Consider the following 26837-nt stretch of genomic DNA (forward strand, 5'->3'; position numbering starts at 1 on the left):
AGGTTGTCACCAAAGGAAGCCAGGACAGGAGTTCAAAGCAGGCAGGAACCTGGAGGCAGGAGCTGAGGCAGAGGCCATAGAGGGGGCTGCTCACTGGCTTGCTCCGCTTGATTTCTTACAGAACCCAGGACCACCAGCCCGGGGATGGAACCACCCAGTTCCACATTGGTCACTAATTGAGAAAATGCCTTACAGCTGGATCTCAGGGAGGCATTTTGTTAACTGAGGCTCCTTCCTCTCTGATGACTCTTAAATCGTGTCAAATTGACACACAAAACCAGCTTGCACAGAAATCAAGTTCCACATCTCATAGATCTTAGGCATGATGCCCACAGTGAGAAACTTCAGAACCATTTTAAGATATCCTGATTTCCTTGTTTATCATTTTAATTCAAGAACTGAATTATTAGTCACTCCAGCATGATAACCCACTTTGACACTTAGAAACTACCAAATTTAGAAACTACCAAAAAGAATTTGACTACTATGTTTTATGTAAAAATGCTCAACTAAAACTTGGGGGGAAGACAGTGGCATTTTGTTTTTCATGACAGATTCCAGGGCCTCAAGTTATGCTGTTCAAGTACTCAACCACAGAGTTGTCATCACCAGGGCTTTAAGTTTCAGATGCAGTCTTACATCCCCAGCAACATCCCTCTCCACACACTTTTAAAAACATTTCTTTTTTTAGATCATACCTTGGTAAGTTGTCCTGTCAGGCTTCAACCTTTTTGTCATCTTACCTCACTTTTTGGGATAGCTGGAGTGGCAGGCATAACAACACTGTGCTCAGCTCCTAAAATATTTATTTTGATAGACCCTAAATGAGATTGGCCAGATGAATTGGGAAAGTCAGTTTTAGCAATATTGTCCTTATTAAAATCAGTTTTTTAGACATTTTACTTTAGTAATGAATCTGCTTTCTATTTTTAACCTGTACTTCTACCACTTGTGCTACTTTATTTGTATTATTATTGGGATTGTTTTGTCATTTAATTTAATTATTTGATGTTGAACTATCTGCTTTAAATATTGTTGTTAGGAAGATTTTATTTGCCTAGTTGTCTTTTATACAAAATATTATGAGGTAGATGTTTTAACATTTCTGTTGGGTTTTACTACTATTGATTAAAACTGTTATTCCTAAAGGTGTCTTTTAAAAAATACACTTTAAAAAGAGTTATGATAAATCTGGGGTCAGTTTATGTTTAGGACACCTGGTGGAGTTTAAAGCCACTCACCAAAGTATTGTGACTTAGTTCTGATGAGTAGTCTCTTGAGCCTCACAAGCCTACTACACTTAGCTCCTTTGTCCACCATGAAGGGGTGGGTAGCTAAGAGGTTTGAAGGAAAATCTTTGATCATATCTTTAATAGTGTCTTCATTATATAAAGATATTTTGTGGGAATTATGTGTTATTTTTTCTTAGAACATCTTTAGATGTTGTATTTAAAATTTTTAAATAAAAAATTTAAACAAACATTCAGAATTAGGTGTGTAATCTTCTGAAGTTTGGCTCCCATGAATGATTGGCCTTAGGGTGTCATTGGCTTTAAACAGTATTAACATAGCTGCCTAAGAACATTGAATGAAGTTTAACAACCTACGAACATACCAGTTTTCAATAAAAAAAAAACTGGTTTATGTATATCCACTAGTTAAGAAATACTGTTTCTTAAAGGCAATACTGTTCCCCCTTTTAAATTGCTATTAATTTGAGTTGGCCTTATTAAGTTAAATGCTGATCATACAGTACACAGCACATGAGAATTAGAAATTAGAATTGTGTTTTTAGATACAAGCAAAGGCTATTTTCTCCTGTCTTTGGCAGACTAGAATAATAAGAATGAGCATTATTGGGATCTTGATTCCGCCTCGTACCATTGTGGTGAGGGTTAAATGCGCTATGTATAAATGTAAAGCACGTAGAGCAAAGAGATGGAAATTAGCAAGTATTTAAACAAGGAGACATGACAATATATTTTGTTTTAAACTACAGACGAGAGGAGGTGCTTATTTAATACAAGAATACTATATTTTACTTTTGTAAACGTAGTATTACCTATTGTGGTCTCTTGAGTATCTCCTGTTATTGTAGGGTTTTCTCCACTGTTGGGAGTTTCTAATTCTTAACCTTACTGGTTGAAGCAGTTCCCATGTTTTATTTTCTCCTATTGTCTATTGAGATATGAGATTATATATGTGTACATGTTGTATATATCATATGTATATATACACACAAAAAAAGATGTCTGCTAGACATACAAAATGTACATATGTATATATTTGTACACATATACAAAACAATAACATAAATGAGAACACATGAAAATAAATTTAGCTGCAGAATACATTTTCAGTGTTGCTAAGATGTTATAGCTAAACGTGTTAACTCGAAAGACTTCTGTGTGACTAATTTCTTACGTGAATTTTGTGAGGAATGTTTACCATCAAAATTTTTTCATAATCTTAATTTTGTGGCGTATAACTTTAACTCTTGTCATCCTTGTTTATGCTGTGATAATTCTTATGTGTTCTTTGTGTGTGTGTTGTGCATATGTGTATGTATCCATGTTCTCATATATGTGGGTACATGTGAACATCTGCATGCATTTAGAGACCAGAGCTTGACATCTTGTGTCTTCCTTAGCTGCTCTCTACCTATGTGTCAAGGCACGCCTCTCACCAGAACGCTCCGTCTTATATATTGATTCATGGTCTCTCATTTGTTCTAGAAGCTAAATAGCCTCCAGGGATCTTCCCAATCTCCATTCCCTGTGTTCTGGGATTATGAGTGGCTCCTACACCCACATGACTTTTACATGGGCTCTGGAGATCCAAATTGTTCCTCTCCGTTGGATAGCAAGTTCCTTACCCATTGAGCCATGTTCCCCAACCCTGACGTGCTTTTAAAAGCGTTGATAATAAAGTGAGAAGGAAAAGTGTTTTCATTTGTTGCTTGTCTGTTTGGTAAAGAGCAGAATAAGCAGTTAAGTATGGGTATAGATAATAATACAAGGAACATGATAAGTATGTTTTAATAGTTACAAAGAAAGTTTTTAATCCTTTTTCTCTGTATACTAAAATACTAAGGAAGCTAGAAAAATAATTTCCCTACTGCTTGATTTACTTTGAATATGTTATGATAGAAGTGGTGTTTTTTGACCAAATCCTTGACTGAACACAGCACATACTTTCTTCTATGGAATTTCCTTGCTACTTGGTAAATACTTGTTATTGAGTAAGCATTTGAAAATATACCCACAAACAATAGGCCCTGCAGTTGAAGCGGTGAATGAGCAATATGGACGCACCTTTCAGCTTTGGCAAATGAGGAGTGTAAGCTCTATGTGCTTTTCACTCTTCCTGGAAGATAGGGGGAAGCATGTGAGTTAATATGGCAATTTTGTTTTCATTTTCTTGCTTTCTTATTGGTGGGCCTGCCAGCACTAGTTTGTTAGTTTTTTGTTTTGTTTTGTTTTTTGTTTTGTTTATTTTGTTGTTTTAAAATTTAAGTAGCCAGCAGGAAGTGGTAGGTAACATGGAGTCTGCGGGCAGGAACTAACAGAACCTAGAATGCTATTAGGAATTTCTTGTGTGTGTCAGGCAGCATACGGCAGTGTCTGTAGTTGAGTATGTTTGTGGGGACAGCATTGTTAGAAAATGTTGTAAGTGAAAATTGGCTACTTTTTGACTTTTTGATAATTTTGTTTGATTTATTCTGTGTACTTTGAGTTAGCTCTGTTCTCACTATTTGACACATTTGTTTCAACTACTCTGGGTTTTATTATTTGCATTGTGTAGGTGAGGTAGCTTCTGTCAGGGAGGTTGAGTGATTTGCCATAGCTGATATGCCAAGAAAGTAGTCTTCAGATCTTGAAACGAAGCCTGCATGATGTTGTCTGATGTGCCACCTTTTACTGTAAGCTGTTTCCGACAGTGGCAACCACAGAAATGCTGCCACATTTGAACTTAGGAAGCCAGTTTAACATATTTTATTAAATTCTCCCATGCTTTCTTTTTCCATAGGTGATAGTGTTTAAATTTTTTTTTCCCTTCGGCTTCTTAAGGATGAGAAGAAAACAAGTATTTTGTATACTGTCAAACCACTGAGTACTCTTGATATTAGATATCTAGGAACTTCTTACACTGGGCTAATCAATAGGCAGGGCTTGCGGGAGCACTTACTGGTATCATAATGTGCTTCAGTTGGAGCGCTATGTGGAGATTGTATGAGGTCACAGAAGTTACAGGTGTGAGCTTCCCTACAGAAGCCAAGAACAGCCTGCTTTTCTTGCAGCTGTAAGCCCTTTTTCTGTTTCCCCTCTCCCTCAAGTTAGGTTGATTTGCTAGAATAACATTGTATTTTGGCTTGCCAGTTCTCCACTGAAAGGTATCTAAGGACACACATGAACAGCCACATGGCTTGGATGCCCAGGGAAAGACGTGGGGGAAGGTAGAGTTTCCTTGCCCTCTTCTGGAAATGCCACCTTCCAGGTTCTTCTTTCGTTGTTGAGCTGCATAGTAGTAATTCTACTAATTTTATCTTTGTGCATTTTTATGAGGCTTTTCTGGGAAATGACTTTTGGTCACATCATTGATCATTGGTGATAAAAAGTCATCCTTCATTCCCTTCTCTCTTTCTGGAAACTAGAGCCAGCCAAGCCTTTTAATGAAAATAATGTTGGTTTCCCTGTCAAACCACTCATGTGCTAGGACTGTCCCGTAACCTTTACTCATCAACCCCCCATTAGTATACATACAGGGAGACTAAAGGAGACAGCTGTGCTGCCAAGAAATGAAGAGAAGCTGCACTTCCAGAGTGCAATACAGATTATTACTCATCTGAGATCTAATAATGGTGGATTTTAGAAAATGAAATATTCAAATATGTAGGGATAGTACCCAAATCTAAACATGAAATTGACCTATGTTTTGTATACCTTTCACATATACCTTCAAGGTAGTTATGCTTTGTGCTGCTCACTTGCATTTTGACTGCCACCTGTCACATGGGGCCAGCTAGAGAGAATCTTCTGTTCATGACATGTGAACACTCAGGAATTTTTTTTAGGTATTTTGGAGTACTTGATAATAATTTCTCAGTAGGGAGCCTCAACTTAGGCAGTAATTCCCTTGATATTCAGAATCCTGCCTCAACTTAAATCTTAAGCTTTCTAATAGAAAACCATGTTTTTGAACAGAATCCAGATACTTTAGGGGAGAGAACGCCATTGGACAGAAAAACTGTCTTTTGCATATAGCTAGGCACTTACTGATTTTTGTGGGATGACAAATACAGTGGCCAAGCAAGTCTATTTCCAAACAGGAAGCCTTTGTAGGAACAGTGTTTAGATTTTATTATTAACAGTCTACAGATCTGTGGGGTCTTCCCTGTCATGAACAGGCAGGAACAAAGCATCCAAGCCTGTGAATTCCTTCCTCACATCTCAATCTGCTTAGTCAAAGCCTCCCATGATTGAAGTGAGTAGAGTTGATGTAGCTTGGTCAGACAAGTCTTTGTTACAGGAGTTTACACACTCAGCAGTTTTAGTTAGACTCCTGCTCACTAGGAAGGAAGATACAAGGTAAGGGCCTGCCTGTCGTCCCAAGACTGCTAAGAGTAGTGGCCAGATAGCATCAGCCTTTATTTTATCACTGTCTGCAGGACCTGCCTGTCAGCCTCGGGAGCCTGTCTCACAGGCTACAAGATGTAATGATATGTTCATTCCCCTATTTCAAGCAAAACACTGCTCTAAATAGAAGCCCACCCATCTCCCGGGGCAAATTCAGCTGCATTACATGCCATCTTTTTTTTTTTTTTTTTTTTTTTTTTTTAAGAATGTGAGCTTTCAGCTGGAAAACCACACAAAACTGGTACAAGCTTTAATTTTTAAAGTTAACCTTGGTTTTTTGTTGTTGTTGTTTTTAAATGTGTATTTGACCATTTTTTAGAGCTGTGCTTAAAAAAAAAACAACTAAGGAAGCACAGTAGTATGATTTATAAAAAGCTACAGAGGTATACAATAGAAAACATAGGTGCAGTTTTTAAATTTCACCTTGAAATACTTAAGTAGAGCATTTTACACTTTTGCAATGTATGGATTAATTAATTTATTCTGGTTTTTACGTAGTTTATTTTGTTATTATATATAATACTATATGAGAGTTGCAAAGTGTCACGTGGACTTAAAGCATGGCTCAGGGAATAATAATATTGGTAACCAACAATGTGAAGCCTGGCAAGCTGAGCTTGGTCTCTGATACTCACGTGGTGAGTGGAGGTGACTGTTTCTTGCTGGGTACAGTCATGCTCACACATACATAAACAAATACTAAATATAATTTACAAGATTGAAAGACAAGCCCATTATTCTTGAAATTTTTTTGGACAGGTTGGGGTGTTTTCTAGGTTGTTCAAATAATGGTTCCTACGTACACATCTTTTATAGAAAAAGTGCATCAAGCTAGTTGTAATTTTACCTTTCTCCTTCAGTATCACAGTCTGTCCTCTGACATTCTGCCAGGTAGTTGTGCTTATATGCTGAAGGATAGGAACGTGCACTCATACACATTCTAATAACAGTAACAGTATGTACAGACTAAATTTTCTTCATTTTTAGGAGTACAGGATTGAGGTTCCTTTTGTCTGTCTGTCTGTCTGTCTGTCTGTCTGTCTGTCTATCTATCTATCTATCTATCTATCTATCTATGGCCTTAACAGACAGTGCCACAATTATCTTATACAAATACAGCTCCAAAGAACTTGCTTTATTGATTTTGCTGAATACTCTGTTCCCAGTAAATAATATCTTAAGGACAGGCATAATTTTTTAAACATTTTTTATTTTTTACATATACATTTATATATGAATTTTTCCTTTTAAAACATCTTTTCTCTGGGAAAAATTGAAACAACAGGTCAGCCAGCAGCCTAATGAACTGTTACTTGACCATCAGCCAGCACTCCCACCCTTTTCTTTTTTCAAGAGGGCTTTTCCTCATTTCCCTCCCTATTTCTCCCCACTGTGTTAGGTTATTTAAGGAGAAAATTCTAAGCATACAGTTTCAGCTTTAAATATTAGGTTGCCCTAAAATAGACTCAGAAATAATAATAGTAATATGTTAATTTTTTATATCACCAAATATGTAGTCAGTACTTATGTCCCATCAATTGTTGAAATTATATCTAGGGCTAGGTGCGCCCGCACTCGTCCTTAATACTACATTACATAGGCAGAGGCAGGCAGATCTCTGTCAGTTCAAGATCAGCCTGGTCTGTACAGTGAGATCCTATCTCAAACCAGTAAACTAAGTAAATAAACCAAACAAAAACCAAACCCCTACAGCCCATAAACTACATAATTACATAAATTAGGGATTGCTTATCTGCATTGTGACTGGTTCTCAATTTATGGGTTGTGACCCCTTTGGCGAACCTCTGTCTCAAAAAATATTTACATTATGATCTATAACAGTAGCAAAATTACAGTTACAAAGTAGCAACAAAAATAATAATATATTTGGGGGTCACCCCAAATGAGCAACATGGATTGTTTTAGTGGGTCTCAGGTTAGGAAGCTTAAGCCATCCCTCTGCTCAGCCTCGTTCTCCCTTCCTGCTCCATATGAAAGGACTGAAGGGACATAGTGCTCTGTAAAGCTTTCATCGAAGTGCTGGGGAGTGGGCCCAAGATGTCTTCTCTACCACTGAGCTATCCTTGACTGTGATTTCTTTTAAAACAAAGATGGAGTTTATTAAAAAGAGGTTTTAATATAGATGTAAGCACAGACTCTTGAGGAGAGGGGTGAGAGAGCCAGCTAAGAGGAGAGTGTATGTTTCCGTAGGGCAGGGAGGGAGGAGAAGGCAGAGAAGGCGGTGGGAGCTGGACCTTTGTGTGAGCGACTGGGATTTGTTCTGAGAATTCTATGGCTGGCTACTTTTTTGTGGTAAAATTTTTCATAGCTGTCACCTGTGTTTCTTGGATATTTCTAGTGAGAAGAGTTTAGTTATTGAGATCTTTACCTGGCGTCATTGCTGTTTTATATATCAAGTCTGATTTTAGCAATCAGTGATTATCTTCTTGAATTTTGTTTTACTTGTTGCAAAACAGGTCCTATTTCTTGCTTGCAAGATAGAGTTTTTATGTTAAAAGTATGAAGAAATGCTCAGTTCTATATGCACTAGCTCTTATATAGTGAATTGGTTTTCAGAAATGCTCTAAAGGTGAAAAACAAGGCGTGCTTTCCTTTTCATTATTATTGCGAATGCATTCTAACAGTTGTGATGGGGTTCAGTTTACTGCATCTTTTTTTTTTTAAGTTGGTCATTGATATAAAATGATGACTTATTTGTCCCATGCTAGGATGAAGCAATCTTGGAAAAATACTACTATGGTGATGCTGCCAATGAAAGCAGGTTACCCTGTTACTCTTTTTAGGATGTACCCCACTATATATGTGAATTACTCTCCCTTAAAATACTCAGAATAGTAGTACTTAGTAATATCATGTCAGTCCATGGAAAAATTCATTTGTTGTAGTTGGTTTGGTGTTTTAGTTGTTGTTTAAACTATTGTCTTGATTATACTTTAAGATATTTGTATGCTTTCAAAATAAAATCTGTCTGTGGGAAAACTTTCATATAATCTTGCTTTTATCTCACTTTACGTATTTTGTCTCTTACTATTGGGTAGAATTTCACACTTTAGTTTTTCCTTTAGTCTTATTTTGTAAAAACTTTTATTACATGTATTTAGGGCAGAGAGCAAGGCATTGGGCTGTGTGCCACGATGTTCATGTGGTAGTTTGAAAACACTTTCCTGGAGTTCTCTCTGTCCACCATGTGCGGCCTAGAGATTGAACCCAGGTTACCAGGCTTGGCATTAGTTACCTGTATCTGTTGAGCCACCTCACTAGCCCAGACCTTTCCTCCTCCTTCATCCTTCTTCTTTCTCATCATCATCACCTCCTCTTCCTTCTTATCCTCTGTAAAGTTAGGTAACAGTTGTGCAAATCCTCAGGTGTATTTGACACTTGGAGAATTTTTCACTAGTTCCAAAGATTGCAATGTACTCAATAATTTCTATACCTCTCTCTCTTTCTTTCTCTCTCCCTTCCTCCCTTCTTTTCTTTTACCTAACACCCTCGTTTGATATCACTTAATAGGAACACATCTACATAGATAGTTTCTTTTAATAACTATATCACATTCACTGTGGTATAAAACCACTCAATTACATCTACTCTTCTGCTGTTATACATATGAATAATGCTGATTGATACATCTTTTATGTTTGTCTTTACATGTAGTTACCAGTTTATATTTGAAAAATATAAAGGCAATATTTTTTATTAATTTCTCAATTGCATCACCAACAGAATTAAACTTCTGTATGTTATGTAGGAGACTGAGCATCTTTCATTGGCATTGGAAAGAAGGTAATTATATGTAATTATGCCTTAGACTGTTTAAGTTAGGGCTTTTTCAGAGACTCCTTAGTTTAAAAAGACTGTACTAGATCTCATTATAGATGGTTTTGAGTCACCATGTGATTGTTGGGAATTGAACTCAGGTCTCTGGAAGAGCAGACATACATGCACGCAGAGCACTATGTGTGTGTGTGTGTGTGTGTGTGTGTGTGTGTGTGTGTGTGTGTGTGTGTATATATATATATATATATATATATATATATATAATAAATCTTTAAATTAAAAAAAAGTTGGACGTGCTAGTGCACTCCTTTAATCTCAGCACTTGTGAGGCAGAGGCAGGCAGATCTCTGTGAGTTTGAGGTCAGCCTAGTCTGCAAATCGAGTCCAGGACTACCAAGGCTACACAGAGAAACCCTATGGATAGATAGATAGATAGATAGATAGATAGATAGATAGATAGATAGATAGATAGATAGATAATAGATAGATAGAGATAGGCAGACAAGCAACAGACAGACCGACAGACCCTGCCTCTAAATAAATAAATAGATGGATAGATTGATAGACAGACAGACAGACCCTGCCTCTAAATAAATAAATAGGTAGATTGATAGACAGATTACCTTGTAAGGAGTGCTTTTTCTCTCTGTGCTTTCTATTCTTACCTTGCCACCACACCACAACCCACTTCCTCCTTTATTGATTACTTTTTTAAAAATAATATTTTGGGTGAGTTTTCTCTTTTTTTTTGAACAATTTTATACATGTATACAACTTACCTTGGTCATATTGGCCCCAAGTTACCCCTTTCCACTCTGGTTCTCTCACCACATCTCTTATGTACCATAATGTCACTCTTATTAAAAAGTATTTATTTTTATACTATGTACATGAGTGTCTTGCTTGCATGTATGTCTGTGTACCACGTGTGAGCCTGGTACTTGTAGAGGGCAGAGGGAGTGTCAGAGTGTCTGGAACTGGAATTCTGAACCATTGACCATTGTGAGTCTCCAGGTGAGTGCTGGGCATTCAGCCCGGGTCCTCAGTAAAAACAGCAATTGCTCTTAACCACTGGACCATCTCTCCAGCGCACCCCCCCCCCCCCCCCCCGCTTTTCTTTAAAGACTCAATGAGTTATTAAATTAGTGTTGCCTACATGTGCATGGATTTGGTACCATCCACTGATGTGTGGTCAACCTAACCAGTGGCCATATTTACCATTCATTTACTTTTTCTTTTTGTCTTGAGGCAGAGCTCTCCGTGTCACTGGTTGTCCTTGGACTCACTGAAATCTACCTGCCTGTGCCTCCTGAGTGCTGGAAATAAAGGCATGTGTGCCACCACACTGATCCTATTGATAATTTTTAACAAGATGAATTAGTGAGTAGGAACTGTTAAAAGATTGTCTCATTTAAGTGTTACTTTTAAAGTTGTGAATGCATAAGTAGTAGTGTTCAGCTATGAAGGCAGGTTGGTTGCTGTAGAACTGTGACTGTGGAATTGATGCTGCCACCTTATGTGGCTTAGAGCATGGCTAGGCTAGCTAGTTAGTCTTGCTGTCTTTCTACGGTGATGGTTACTTAGTTTTTACTACTTCTGGTTGTAGTTAGTAACCATCTTCTAAGATTTTTGCCTTAAAATAGCTTCCCAGTGGGCTGGTTGCTTGTTGACAGTTAGCAAAGATAGCAATGTAGAGGAAGCATCACAGTGCTTGTACATTATGCTGATGGAATTCAATGAGCTCTTTCGTAGGCTGAAGGCTTTATGGATACTGGATGATGGATTTCCAGACATTAGAAACAAGATTTACTGTGGGTGGGCCAGAGTGCTTTGATTGCCTTAGTAAAAGGTTTAAGGTACAGTTGGAAAACCTGTGTTGACATTGAAGACACAGCTGAATGCTGTGTTAAAATAATTTATTTTTCGTTGGGAAGCAGCTGTTTTAACGTTATGTTAGTTATTTTAAAAAGATAACTTGATCCTTTGGAAGAGATAGGCTGAAAGGGCAAGCCACAAATGATCATGAAGCCTTAGGTAACCCACTTAGAAATTCTGTGCCTGTAATGAAGTTAGATGAGTGTCTTTGACTTGTCAGTTCTTTGATCTTTAATCTTTTTGTGGATAGAAGTTTTAATTTTAGTTAGCACATAATTGATACATTTATGGGGTACAGTATGGCATTTTAATGTGTGTATACAATTTGTAACCATCCGATTAACATCACGTCTCTTTGTGCTAAGCAAATACGCCACATTCAGGATCATCTATCTTAGCATTCCTCTGGCCTTAATAACACATTAAATTAATAACACATCTCTGAGTCTTTGCGGTAGTCTACAGTGCCAATGTCTTAAAGGTGTCTATGTAGCTGACAGCTAATAACTTGACTTACTTATGTGCTGGCTGGTTTTATGTCAGTTTGACACAAGCTAGAATTCTCTGAAAGGAGGGAACCTCAGCTGAGGAAATGCTTCCATAAAATCCAGCTATGGGACATTTTCTAAATTAGTAACTGATGGACTAGGACCCAGCCCATTGTGGGTGGTGCCATCCCTGGGCTGGTGGCCCTGGGTTCTGTAAGAAAGCAGGAGGCTGAGTAAGCCATGGTGATCTAGCCAGTGAGCAGCATCCTCCATAGCCTGTGCAGCAGCTCCTGCCTCCAGGTTCCTGCCCCTCATAAGTTCTATCCCCTCACTGCTTTTGAATGAAGTGTTGATTGCTCTTGTTACATGGAACTGTGAGTGAAATAAACCCTTTCCTCCCCAAGTTGCTTTTGGTCATGGTGGGTTTTTATTTTTGTTTTTGTTTTCCAGACAAAGTTTCTCTGTGTAGCCTTGGCTGTACTGGACTCACTTTGTAGACCAGGCTGGCCTCGAACTCACAGAGATCTGCCTGCCTGTGACACTGTGCCAGCTCTGATCATGATGTTTCGTCACACCAATAGTAACTTTAACTAAAGACACCTTAGTCTTATATTTTTGGTCAGATGGGGACATCAAATGGTTGACTTTTAAAACAGAAGTAAGCCTGCTGTGTTAGTTACATTTTAAAATCACTGTTGTCAGATAACAGGCAAATGAGACTTTAGAGAGGAAGCCTGTATTCTGGCCCATGGTTCAGAGAATAGAGTCTTACAGTATCATCCATCTTGGAAAGTACCTGGTGTGTCTTGCTTTTCCCATTTCTGCCAGTGAGGAAAGTGGAGGTCAGGTGAAAGTAGAACCACGTGTAACCCCTAAGCCCACCATCTCAGGAGTCTTCTCACGCTATACCTGCCTCCTAAAGGCGTCAGAGCCTCCCCAAGCAGTGTGACTGAGGTGGGGGCGGCAGTGGGGAATGTGTTGAGACACATGAACCCATGGGAGGTATTTCAGGTTGAGTCCCTCTTAATATTTGTTCTTCTGGAAAAAACTAAATTCATTTTCTTCAAACCACCTATGGCTAAAACAAAACAACAAAAACCAACCAACCAACCAAACAAAAAACTACTCTAAGAAAAATCAGATTCACTGGAGACAGATCTCTTTGTTAAATGTAAGAAAAGTAGCTTTCAGAGAAACTATGTCATCAGACAAAATTAGCCAGTCAGAATGCTTTTTAAAGTTTTTGAGGTATGTTTGACTTAACCTGTCTATAAGCTACAATGTAACTTGGGGCATAGTCTCCTAGTGTTTCAAGGCTGTCAGCTAGCTCTTATGAAGCTGTTTCCTGCTTTTGTTCTCAATAGTGTTTAAAAAATAGAAAGTAACTTTAGAATATTGACTGAGTTATTTAGCTACATTTCTGTTTACATGTTCACTGTGACTTGGAGGATTTCAAACAATTATTTTACTTTGATGTACAATCATTAAATTTGTGACAGTTTTTAAAGTCTAAAAAGAGCCAAATGAGAATTACTTTTGTTCATTAAAATGAAGTAATATTTTAAATAACCTGTAAAACTTATTTAATTACTCTGCCATAGATCTAATATCAGGATAAGTTATTTGCCCGTGTCTAATGAAATCAGACATGAGTTTTTTAGTAAAGTGAGGGTCCATCTTTTCACTAGATGGCTCTTAATGAGCCTTTAAAAATTAAGGCTTGATTGGATTACAGTCAGTTAAAGAATATTTGAGTAGCTTGTAGTTTGGTTGTTTTCTAGAAGGTTCTGTTCACTGGTGACAGAAGTGTTAGGAAGGTGCCACTTGTCTGTATCATTGTGCTGTATTGCTTCATTTTCCTTTTCATATCGTGTAATGAAGAATTTCAATTAGAAAATGTCTTTTGACCCTAGTGCAGTGATGTAGGCCTGTAATCCCAGCACTCTGGGAGGCAGAAGCAGGTGGATTTCTGAGTTGGAGGCCAGTCTACTCTACAAAGTGAGTCCAGGACAGCCAAGGCTACACAGAGAAAACCCTATGTTGAAACAAAACAAAACAACAACAAAAACCTTTAGCCATGTTAACAGCAAATTGGTAGGCAGTTTCATGAATCTAGTCAACCGCTTTAATCTATCCTAGTAGTTGTATTTTTCATTGAATCCTTTAGCTGTGAAACACTATTACAGTTTTTTGTTGCTCTTCTTTTTAAAATGTTTGATTTTTAAAGCATCCCTGGTTGCTATAAAATTAGCTATTAGAGAAATAGACTTTTTAAAAAAATTTATTAATTTATTCAGATTACAACTCAATTGTTACCCCATGATTTGTATCCTCCCATTCCTTCCTCCCTCCCTCCCGCTTTCACCCTATTCCCCTCCCCTAGGTCTATGGCCGAGGGGGTCCTCCTCCCCCACTATATGGCTGTAGGCTATCAAGTCTCACCTTGGTAGCCTGCTTATTCTTTCTTTTGAGTGCCACCAGGCCTCCCCACCAAGGGGAGGTCGTCAAATATGGAGCACCAGAGTTCATGTCAAAGTCAGTCCCTGCTCTCCATATAACTGTGGAAAATGTCCTGTCCATTGGGTAGATCAGAGTAGGGGAGAAGTAGACTTTTAAGAAGTAAAGAATTCTTTTTATTTTAAAGATAATTAATTAATTACTATGTATTTTTAGCGCTGGGTATTGAACCTGTGGTATCTTGCATATCAAACAGTGTAAGAGTTAGGATGATATCATTGCCTACTTTTTTCAACAGCTAAAATGGGAATTCTTGGATATTCTAATAATTTTTAATGATGACTGTTGTCTTTGAAACTAATAGAGTTAATTTCTGACTGGTGCTGTCTGCTCATCTAAGTTGTGAGGTCACTGAATACTAAGAAATGAATGACATAGAATGTGGGGCATCAGATTTAGCAACAACAACGAAAATGTCAGAAGCAGGAAAAGCAGTTAGTTCATCTTTTAAAATACACGTATATTTAACTTGTAATAGGCTTTTATGCTTAGTATTTAGTGGGGGGGATACTGATTGAAATTCATCTTTTAAAATCCTAATCATACCTCAATACAGTTCATTGTTGTTTATATGCTGATGTATATGTATTTTGTATACTTATATGATTGTTCTTTTCTGTTGCTTTTCATTATATGTATTATTAGTATGCCAGGCTAACAATCAGTCAAGACACAGACAGCTGTTATATTATAAAATAGCCTTAGTTAGCCTGGGTTCAGGCAGATATCAATCCTGTGAACTACTTCCCACAGTGAGGCAGGTTTCCCATACCTGTCCCAATCTCATGCCATCTGCTTCTAATATTTTCTATCAAGCTACCTCCCATCCATAATCCCAAATACTTGCTAATGTTCTTCATCTGGGCCAAATCTCCATCCACGCCGGCCAAGTGCTTCTCTTCTGTCTAACCCATGGCAGCCTTCTTCTCTCTTTGCCTTCAGGTCTTTCTCCTTCCCAGGATTCCTCTGTCTCTCCAAGCCTGGGAACTGTAGCCACACCCATTTCAGTTGCCCTGCCCAGGTGATTGGCCTTTTATTGATCAAAAGGTGGGTCACAGAGACAGCAAGCAGTAATTAGCATCGAGATACACTAGACCACCCTCCAACACTTATCTTTTGCTTGAGAATATTAAATCTAGATCTATTAAAACACTCTGGGTATGATGGCATACAACTTTAATCTCAACACTGGGAGGCAGAGGAAGGCAGATAGAGCTCTGAGTGGAAGACCAACCCAGCGCTCATAGCCAAGCAAGATTTCACATGATGAGCTTCCTTCTGCAACACATGACAATGCTCAGGTGAGGAATCATCTCAAAATTAAAGAATAGTAACTTAATTTTTTTTTGAATAGTAACTTAATTAAGGGGTCATTTTTTCTGCTCTGAAAATGTAACTTTATAATTTCTTTTAACTCTGACTTAAAATTAAACTCATAGATTAGGTGTAAGTGTGGTAGTTAGAATGGGAACTGGAGAGATGGCGTCATGCTGAGAGAGCGTACTCCACTTATAGGGACCGAAGTTTGCAGCACTCAGGTGGCTCACCGCTGCCTGCAGCTCCAGGTCCCGGGCATCTAAAGCTGCTTCCGGATTCTGCAAACATATGTTCTCACATGTGCATACACACACACACACACACACACACACATACACACTTAAAAATTTTAAAGACAAGCTGGACATGGTTGCACACACCCTTAATCCCAGCACTTGGGAGGCAGAGGCAGGCTGATCACTGTGAGTTCGAGGCCAGCCTGGTCTACAGAGTTCTAGGTCACCCAAGGGCTATTACACAGAGGAACCTTGTCTCAAAAAAACCGAACCAGCCAGCCAACCAACCAACCAACCAACCACCCAACAACAACAGCAAACCAAAATAAATTTTAAAAAATTAGAAAGACATATATATATTTGTACAGTGTATTTCTGTGCTCCTTAAAATGTGGGTTTGGCATAATTTTAAAAACACTTTGTAGGTTTTTTTGGGAGGGACAACATATCATCATTTGCAGTGATACTATTTGCAATTTCATCACTGTTCAAACATCTTTTTAAGTCAGAGATGAGTTGCATTTAGTCATGGAAACATACAGGATGACAGAAAGGAATCCTCTAAATGTTATTTTTCCTGCCTGGGACGGGACAGGGCGAGGCACTAGCCTTTATGCTGTAGTGATCACACAGCACACGTTGTTGTCTGCAGGGTCTTTATTTAGCCTCCTATGCTTCATGCTTTCCTGCTTCCCTGCTTCCCACTGGTGATTCTCTCTTCAGGAGTTCCACAGGCGTGGTACTGAGGAACTTGTCTAGTAGTGTTCTGAGAGTAACAGGCTGACACCTTAAGGAGAAAACATTTGCATCAGAAAAGCTTAGACAGTTTTTTCCTGCTTGTGTTGATGGAATCAATGGGGTGTGTGTGTGTGTGTGTGTGTGTGTGTGTGTGTGGTGTGTATAAATATATAAAAGTTTCTTTAAGTGGAAACATAATAAAATGTGGTTATTTATTGATTTGTTAATAAAAATGTCGTGACCAGTAATTCATGTATTCATTTGCCTAAGAATCTTTTTTCTGAGAGTAGGGATTTAGTATTCACAGTTGCTGGTGATTTTAGTACATATAGTGAGAACTGACTTTACAACCCTCCCTCAAGTGTATAAGCTACAGCTACAAATGTTTCTATGTAACTGACAGCTAATAACTTGATTTACTTATGTGCTGGGTAATTTTATGTAAGCTTGAAGCAAGCTAGAGTTGCCTGAAAGGGAGAGAACCTCAGTTTAGGAAATGCCTGTTCCTGTCCCTTGTGAGAGTTTCTGCCCTCTTCGCTTTTGATCATAATAGATCTTAGAGGACAGAAAGGTAATCTTACATCTCAGTTTGCCCAAAATAGCCTAAGCTATATCACTAACATGATGTAATTATCAATAGCTTCTCGTCATTCATTCCCGGAGCACTGGGATCTGATTAACCAATTACCCAGCACTCAGCCTGTGAGATGTGAAATGCTGTTTCCAGGGCACTTGCCATTTCATTAGTTAATGGGTTAAACTAATATCAAAGGATTTTCGTGTTAGGTTGTCTTTTAAATATGTGCTCTAATCTTTTCATTTATCTTAATGTTTCCATAGTAAATGTAGTTGTTCAGAAATACTTCACAATAGATTAGAATTTACCACACATTTTTAAAATACAAGATTTATTTTGTAGACTAATATCAGCAGAAAATAAGTCTGCAGTGAACAACTAACACCGTTTTTATACACATGCAGAAGAATTTTTAAGTAAATTATATATATACACACCATAGTGTTAGGAGTCACTTGGCGGCAAATAAACATCGGTAATTGTCCAATGAGGTTGCTGGAGGTGTTAGGAAAGGATGCGTTCTATTGTAGCCACAGGTTAGGTGCATGCAACCACGGAAGGATCTGTCACACTCTATTGTCCTTTCAGTTATACGACACCTTATGATAAATTGCTGCAAAAAAAAATATTCCAAGATTCTTGATGTTTGTCTTTAGTCTTTGAGATTTCCTCAAATTTTTGAGTGCTGACTTTGTACAGTTAAAAACTAGTTTACGTGGTTTACTCACACAGGTGTTGCTAGAGACTTATTACTTGCTGTTAAAATAGTCTTAAGTCTGTGCATATGCATTTTCTGTTTTGTAAAATTCTAGAACCGCATTGCTCAGTAAGGTCTGTTTGTGTGCAGCTGTAAGAGAGTATGTGGGAGTAGGTAACGTGTGATGAGTAAAGCCACTCTTGAGGCTGTTGGCTGAGGGCTGCATCCGTAGGAGTCTCCACTGCCCTTGTCTTCCACCAAAGAGAAATAGAGTTTGAACAGATGAAGGGAACAAATAGATTGATTCCCTTAGTTCCCTCCTTTTAAGGCCAGAATACCTCCTGAAAGGTCCAACTTGCCACTGTTGTGTTGAGGAGTCAGTTTCTCATTCATGGATTTGGGGCAACAAATCCAAACTGCTAGCTTGTATACGGCTGGAAAAATGGGGGCCAATGAAGAGAGGAGCAGCTAAACAGCTGCATAATTCACTTGAAGTCTTCCTTGGTGACAGACACAGGATTCCTTCTGTAGAGGAGAAATAGAATCTATTTCTACTGATGAGATCTTGTTGTGCATGGGTGGCACTTTTGAGAAATCTGTATAGCAGATCTGGAAAATAAAAGTTGAGCAGTCTAATGCCTTCTTAACTTGGTACTTCAAAATAATTTTAAAATTGAAAGAACTCTATGACCATCATTCACCTCATCACTAATGCTCTCACAAGTCTTTTAACTCTGGGCTGGTTTTTGATTTTTGGGGAAGCAGATACAAGACTAAGAAGTCTTTGTTGTCATGAGGTATAATTCGAGACAGAAAGTAAACAAGAACGTCTCAGTTAGTGTCCCTATTGGGTCATTGGTGTTTGGTCTGGGTAGAGTTCTTTTAAATAAGATCACCAAAGAAAGACTAGAAAAGGGACAATTTAAGTTGTGGATGCACACCAAGCATGGTGATGGGTCCATGGGGGACCTAAGGGCGAATGAATGTGCAGAAGCACTCAAGGGAGCATAAGGTGGAAGTGTCCTTGATAGAGCTGGATAAGTGTGGCTGGAGAGGAGGGGGTGCGTGTGTGTGTGTGTGTGTGTGTGTGTGTGTGTGTGTGTGTGTGTGTGTGTGTATGCGCGTGTGTTGGGGATGCTAATAAAGTCTCTTTATAGTATTGCCTGTAGATGACTCAAGGAATTTGAGTATTATTAACAGTGATGGTATCAGATACAAATTTTATAGAGTTCTTTGGAATAAGGAAAGGATCTCTTAGGCTGTTGTAGTCATCGAAGTGGGAGATGGAGTCTTGCTTCAGATTTATTTGAACATTTTTGAGACAATTTCAGCTTTCACTGGATTTCCAAATCCAGTATCAGTCTCTGAATAGACAGCATAGTGTTTTAGTTGATTGTGTTATTTACTTGTGTTTGCTTACAAAGACTATATTCTCCAAGGGTAATAATTTATTTTTTGATGTCAGTGAAATGTGGACATAATTGATATTTATTTTTTCCTAAGTTTTTTTGTTTGTTTTGTTTTTGGTGGGGGAGGCAAGAGGAAATGGATAGCTCAGTGATGGAGTCCTTCCTAGAATGCACCAGACCTTAGGTTTAATCTCTGTGTGTAAGACATATAAATTTAGTCAATTTCTTATTTTTTGAGGTATAGGAGTGTCCAATAAATACAGAAGGGAAACTTAAATTGCAGTTTCAGAGGCCTGAGCAAATAGCTCAGTCAGTAAAGTACTGGAGAACTTCAGGTCAGTCCCCAGGACACACCTTAAAAGGGGGGAAATAACCAGGATATAGTGGCATGCATTTATTAGTAATCCCAATCTTGGGAAGGTGGAGGCAGAAAGATACTTGGAACTCACTGGTTACTCACCCTGGAGTATTTGACAAGGTCCAGTTAGCAAGAGACCCTGTCTTTAAAAACCAAGGTATGACAGATGGATCAAGAATGACAAGCAAAGTTGTCGTCTGCCATACACATAAACAAATGTGCATGCACTTGCCTGGAAACACACATATATTTTCACTTTTGTGTAACAAATTACTATAGCTTAAGTTACAAAAAAGAAAATAAAGCCAATGCCACTTTGAATCATACTTAAGGTTAAGAAGCAGAATTGAAGTTTGAAATTTAGAAGAAATTAATTACCATGTGATAGGCCAAAAGGTTGCTGTATTTTACAGATAATATGGATGATCATAGTAATTTTCCAGGTCATACATAAGTTTACTTTTTAAAAAATCCTCTCTCTAAACTGCATGATTCTCCACATGATAATGCTATAGAGTTTATAATGGTTTTCAGTCAAATGGCTAGATTATTCAGTAATCATTTATCATTATTACTGGCTCTGTGTCTGTGTGAGTGCTAGTGGAGTTTGATATCTTGTTACATCTTTACTTGGCTTCTGGGGACCAAACTTGAGTTGGCAGGCTTATGTGACAAGCACCTTTACCTGCTGAACCATCTAGTGGACCCACGTTTTATTGTTTTGTTTGTTTAGCTTATTAATTAATAGAAATACATTTTATTTTTTATTGAAGGGGTTTAGACACGGTTTCTCTGTGTAGGCTTGGCTATCCTGGTCTCCCCTCTTAGACTAGGCTGGCTTTGAACTCACAGAGATCCAGGCGCCCCTGCTTCCTGAGCACTGGAGTTAGAGGTGTGTGTTTACCACCACCCAGCCTAGGAGTGTAATTTTAAAGACAAGTAGGTGTTCACTCTGTAGCTCAGGCTAGCCTGGAAATTACTAAATATAATTATAATTAGCTCATGATGGCCACAGACTAAAGACAGTTCTCCTGCTTCAACATAACCTGTTACGTTTAAATTACAAACATGAGCTAAAACAGTACACATTTGGCTTTAAAAATTGTATATTAAAAAGTAATTTTACTCAATTTTATGGCAAATCGTGCGTTATCCAACCTCAGCATCTTGGTGTTAAGGATAGATTATATATGTTCTTCTCTTTGAAAATTTTCCCTTCCCCTCCTCCCCCCTACACATTTAAGAAGTCACCAAAAAAGATGGCAGCTGCAGATGTATTCAGGATGTTTATGACATTACCAAAGCAAGTGGGGGAGCTGGAGGGAGCGATGCTTTGAGACAATAGTTGTTTAATGAGTTTGCTTGTATATACAAGAGAAGAGAATGGGCCTGATTGCTCACAATTTGAAGCTTGAAAATGTATTTTTCTGGATCTGTGTATTTGCATATCTAATTGCTATGTAATCAAAACTAAGTGAACTGTAGCTACTTCAAACTTTAAAATGAAAGGCAATCATCCTTACAGTGAGGGGGGACCCTAGCTTGCAAGCTAGCCTGAGTATTAGCATTACAGTCCTCTTGTGTTTAATTATAGGTGTCTGGCTGAGCAGTAAATGTATGCTTGTGTGATAGAGAAGTGAATGTGACACTGACACACCAGTGGAGCGTCATTGTAACAGAGCCTGTATCCATTGTGTGTTTTGGTGATAAGGAATGGTGCCAGAATGACTGTTAATTACCTTCTTTGTTTGATATGGAAAGCAGTGGCTTCATCAGTGACCTCACTACTAAAACTAAAACTTGTATTAAACAGCTAGAATATGCTGGGAATATCTGAGAAGAAACACCCCACCCCAGCTGGTTACCGACAGCTTTGTTTTTTCTAAGCCATTGAGGTTAAAGCCTATTTACCATAATATGAGTCTTTTGAGTTATTGTAGATATTCCTTTCACTGTATTATTAATTTGAGAGATTTTATATTCTTCAATGTTGAAAGTTTTACAGCCACTAATTTCCAAGATTTTCAGAGTATTTAGAGCCTTTTTTATATTTTCTTATTGAATTTAACCCTTGTAACACAGGCTTAAAGCCTGTCTTAGTTTTAGTTAGTGTCAAATCAATTCTTCTTAGTCAATCAGTCCCTGAGGAACTAGATACGTCTAGTGTGAAAGCAAAGTCCTTAAGAGTCTAGGATTTGGGTTGAGCCAGGGAACTACAGAAAGGCCTGCAATGCCCCCTTTTCCCTCAAAACAAAACAAAAACCCACCATCACTACAAATGTTCTTATTTCACTAATTTCTGTTTCATCTTTTTAAAAGTTTATTCTAAATCTAAGAATTTAGGATTATTATGCCATGTTTTAAAAAATACTACTTGTTTTCTTTTTCTTCATTTTTAGGAAAAAGGATTTATTTTTTATAAATTATTAGTTGAAGTGGAGTTAACAGATGTTTCAGGTACTCTTAAGAAGTTTTACCTATTAATCTGTTGATGCCAGGCATAGTGACTCACAGATTTAATTCTAGCAATCTGGAGACAGAGCCGTGTAGTTCAAGGCCAGGCTGGTCTGCGTAGAGAGTTCTAGGGCAGTCAAGGCTATATAGAGAAACCCTATCTCAAAATAAAATAAAGTAAAACACATCATGTTAAGATGTTGTGTGATTTTTTTGCACTTCTTTCGAGTCAACATTATTTTGTGAAAGCAGCTAACGCGTGATCAAAAATACTAAGTGTGCTATAGTTTTGTGGTACTTGGCTTGAGGGCATCTCCAGCTGCAGGAAGTCCATTGAATAAATGAAGACTGATCATACCCCTGATAGATTGTGTAGTTTGTGATTTTTGAACAGTTACCAAATACCTGATCTAGTTTCTGGTTTTAACTTGGACTTTTAAAATGTTTCAGTCTTAGGTAATACTCCATCAACAGATGTGATCTCATTTATTCCTTCTATAATAGCACCTGTATTTTCATGTAAACAGTATTCTGTAGTCAGTTACATATTTTTATCTCACAGTAATTTGTTTTCAGTAACCTGCTTGTTACATGGTAGACACTTGGAAATGTAACATTTTGTGACCTTTCATCTCTGGTGTTTGAGGTAGCCCCTGGGTTTAAAAATTGTAGACCAGGGCACTCTCAAATTAAAGCCTTCAGATCTCCACATGCTGATGCTGTAAGCATGAACTACCTACCTCACCCTACAGGTGTTTCCCAATAGCTGCCCTTAGGATTCCGGTGAGCTACTATGGGGAGCGATAGACAATACAAGCAGTACTTAGAATCAGATGGAAAATTAAAACTTCAAAATAGAATCTCTTGATGAGTAAAGTTGGTAACTAGATGACATTTACTGGATGGACTTACCTGTGTAATTGAAGATAGTGCAAAGGAAGTTTCCCATGGTAGGAAACTAAGAAATGGGAGACACTTGGAAAAATTGGAGTTTGCATATTATAGGTACAGATCAGAATTCCAGAGGCACCTGCTTATTTTCCAGCTTCTTGTGTCCCAGGATAAAGAATTGCATCAGGAACACATGACAGAGCAATGCAACAAAAGCAATTTATAAGAAAGACTCTCAGGAGTGGACATGGGCTAGAGTGCTGGAAAAACATGCTCATGACCATTAGTTTACATAGTGCTCATCTTCTCTCCAATTTGTATATCCAGGGTTTGTTTTGTTTTGTTTTTCCTACACGCTCTATTTTATTGCTTGTAGGCCAGGGTAAAGTGCTCCCACAGCCACTTTTGTCAACTGGCTTCTTTTATACTGATGCTGCTCTTCTTAGTCCCCACTCAGATGGTGTAGCAGACACACTTGACATCCAATAAAAGATGGGAAAGCTGATAAGCCTGAAAAAAACATGTTTGAAGAAGTAATGGTTAAAATCTCCAAAGTTTGTTGAAAGTTATAAATAGGCAGGTTCCATATAACAAACTAGGAGCCTGGTAGAGTGAACAACGAGCACAGTGTACACTGAGGTATTATGTCAGAATAGAGATGTGTAAACAACATACCTAAGGGCCAGTATCAGGCGAGTGTCATGGTTCCCAATATTGGGAACGCTGAAGCAGAAGGATGATAGAGCATACTACAGCAGAGAGCCTGGAGCGATGGCCCAGTGGTTAAAAGTGCTGTTGTTCTCGCAGAAGACTGAGGTTGCATTCCCAGCACTCACAACCACCTTTAGCTGTAGTTCTAGGGTATCTGTTGTCTTCTCAACTCTGGTAGTTCCCTCACACATAGCCAGTGGACAGACATACAACCAGGCACACATATGCATCCATTAAAAATACAAGACATGAATTAAAAACAGACAGATGGCTCTAGGGCATAGCGTGGAGAAGAGGGACAGGAGAGGAAGCTCAGGAACAGGGGAATAGTTGCACATGGGGACTGTGTTAAATGGAGCAGCTGTAGCTTCAGTCCTGCCAGAAATGGCCTAAGTAACAGTGGGAGAAACTGGAAGAGGTTGTTCAAAAGAAATACTGTGAGGTGCGGGATATAGCTGGGTTGAAAATAGACACATGGGAACAATGTCACAGAGTAAGGAAGTAGTGAGAACTGTATAATTTAAACTTTGACCATCAAGGAATTAAGTACCAAGTGTTTGGGGGGGGGGGAGGGGAAGCAACACAACTCTCTGTGATTCATTGGCCAAGACTTAGAGGAAACCAGAAAACATTTAGTTGAATGATTGTAAAATTACAAGACAAAATTTTGTGGGGTAAAAACTTGTTTAGAGTGGACTTTTACTTATAAGTGTTTTATCGTTTTAAAAATGTCAAAAATCAACAAACTAAGCCTAGTGTAACTAAAAAGAAACTAAGAAATATAAGATGGAAGTTACTGAAATTGAAAAACGACAATAGAGAAGTGTAATGAAACTGAGTATTTGTCTTTCGTGGTATTAGCACATAGATGAAGCTCTAGTTAGATAGAGAACTGATGACCAGTGTCTGCAAACTAGAGATCCTGTATTGATTTAACAAGTTCTTGAGGGGTACATATCATGTACAGCATTTTGAGACAGGGTGTCATGTAGCCCATGGCTTTGAACTTTTGATCCTTCTATCTCCACAGGTGTGTGCCAGTGTATCTTGTGTGAGGAAATTTAGGCCAAAAAGATCTCTGTGTTGTTTAAGATCTGAACTGTATCTAAAACTTCGCTATAAAGGAAAGGTTATATTTTTGTGTTCAACTGTCTGAATTCAATCCTTAGAACTGAAAAATGTAGGAAAAGATTTGAATCCCTCATGTACACAGATAACAAAATACTTAACAAATGTTAGTAAATTTAATTGAAATATATAAGTAGGTTACTGCGTCATTTACCAAGCAATGTATATCTTGCAAGAGTAGTTTAGCATCTCTTAATCAGTTAGCGCCACCCATCGTATCAGTGGTGTCAGTCTCAGAACTGTGATTGTGTCTATAGATGCATGGGATATCCTTGGCCATATGTTAATGACTAACCCCTCTTTTCCCACCAGAAAACTCAAAGTAAAAGGATAGTCTCAATCTGCTAAAGTTCATCTACAAACTAATCAAAGTAGCCTCAAGCAATTCAGTGTTTTTCCTCTTATGCTCACAAAGATACCAAGGATATTTGATGTTATCATTTCTATTCTTGCTGGCACAAAAAGATAGCCAGTGCAAGAGAAACGGGGACAGCTGGAGAGATGGCTCAGGAGTTAAGCTTGCTTGCTGTTCTTGCAGAGGAGCTGGGCTTGCTTGTTACCAACCACAATTAGTCAGCTCACAGCCACTTGTAGCTCCACTTTCCAGGGATCCGATGCCCTCTTCTTTAATTGGTGGGCACTTACATGTAGGCACATGCACTCTTAAATTAAATAATAATAATAATAATAATATAAACACAATATAAAACAGAAAATAACTTAAAACTCTTTTCAGACTTGATTCTTCATATAGAAAATCATAGAATATAATATATGATTATGGTCGCAAGCTGTATTTAACAAATACCGTGCCTTAAAACCATGTAAAGTAGAAAGTACCAGAAGTAAAAGTAAGGCGCACACGTTGATAGAGAAACAGACCTAATGAGAACACTGTACCGAATAGCGGATGAAGTGTGTGTGGGATGCTTGGCATGCTCGCTGTGTGTTCTATAGGAACAGTCTTGGCAGACTGAGGCATCTCGAAGATCCCATTTTGTTCTTTAATGACAGTGAGTTTGAGCTAGAAATCAGCATGAGATGGAAAATTAGGAGTGTCCCTCAGAGAGGCATGTTTCCACTTAATACAAAGGAACGCTAAAGTAGATGAAAAGCTAAGAAAAGGAAAGCAATAAAGAACAGGCTTTGATGGGTATGAAGTTTATTAAGCAAGAACCATGAAGATGCTCCTCTGAAGATTAGCAACATTTGCATTAAGCTGAAACAAGAAGCAGAGTGATTCATATTTAATAGTAGTGTCATTTTACAGCTTTTTTACTAGACAATGTTTTCATTGTATTCTGTGATGCTCAATAAAAGGAATATATCAACATTCACAGTTTTTTTTTTTAATGTCATAGTAGTCCCTACTCTCCTGAGCATTGGTAATATAGCAACTTTAAGAATGATCATATTTTCCTCCAAGCTATTGGAAGTTTCATAGTCAGGAACTATGAAAAGTCTGTTTTATTTTGTTTGTTTGTTTTGTTTTTTAATCTTACTGTCTTTTAAAAAAAATCTTTACATAAATTGACAAGTTTGCTTGTTGCCACATTTTCCCAATTGTTGGTAGAAGACCTGTGCTTCTAGAATTGGAAGCAGGATTTCTGATTGATGGAAAAGTAGGAGCAGTACCCTCGTATTTGCAGCTAGTCCCCAAGTCTGATGTGCATGCACCAGGGATGCAGAAGGCTATGACACCTGCTCCTGTGGCTATAAAGAGACCCCAGGACCTTCTGCTCAAACAGCAGACAAGATTGCACTGCCCCATTGTCTTTTCAGCCTCCCCGACATCCTCTGTGACTAGAAAGTGGTTGGGGTGCTGTCTGTGCCTTACTCTTTGGGCTACTTTGCGAAGATTTAAAGTACTGGTCACAGCACCAATGGTTAGGCAAGAACAACAGTTTAATAAGACATGTCAGGCTTCAAAAATGTTGCTGTATTACTTAAGAAGTGTCTTAGCATTTGCCCTTGATGACTGAGTGGATAAAAAGTGCTTGCTGAACC

At 38.2% G+C, this 26837-nt stretch overlaps 1 protein-coding gene and 1 long non-coding RNA gene across 7 annotated transcripts in view; one reads left to right on the forward strand and one right to left on the reverse strand.

Annotated features, from left to right (window-relative positions):
• Positions 1 to 26837, forward strand: part of QKI (QKI, KH domain containing RNA binding) — a 115603-nt gene that overhangs the window by 45417 nt on the left and 43349 nt on the right. The window lies entirely within an intron of this gene.
• On the reverse strand, positions 12810 to 24724 carry LOC311593554. The gene is made up of 2 exons (XR_014777752.1): positions 21558 to 24724; positions 12810 to 14782 (listed from the first exon to the last, which is right to left on the reverse strand). It is a non-coding gene; the product is annotated as an uncharacterized lncRNA (long non-coding RNA).

The sequence above is a fragment of the Acomys minous genome (assembly GCF_964271855.1).
Source record: "Acomys minous genome assembly, chromosome: 3".
Classification (NCBI taxonomy): Eukaryota; Metazoa; Chordata; class Mammalia; order Rodentia; family Muridae; genus Acomys; species Acomys minous.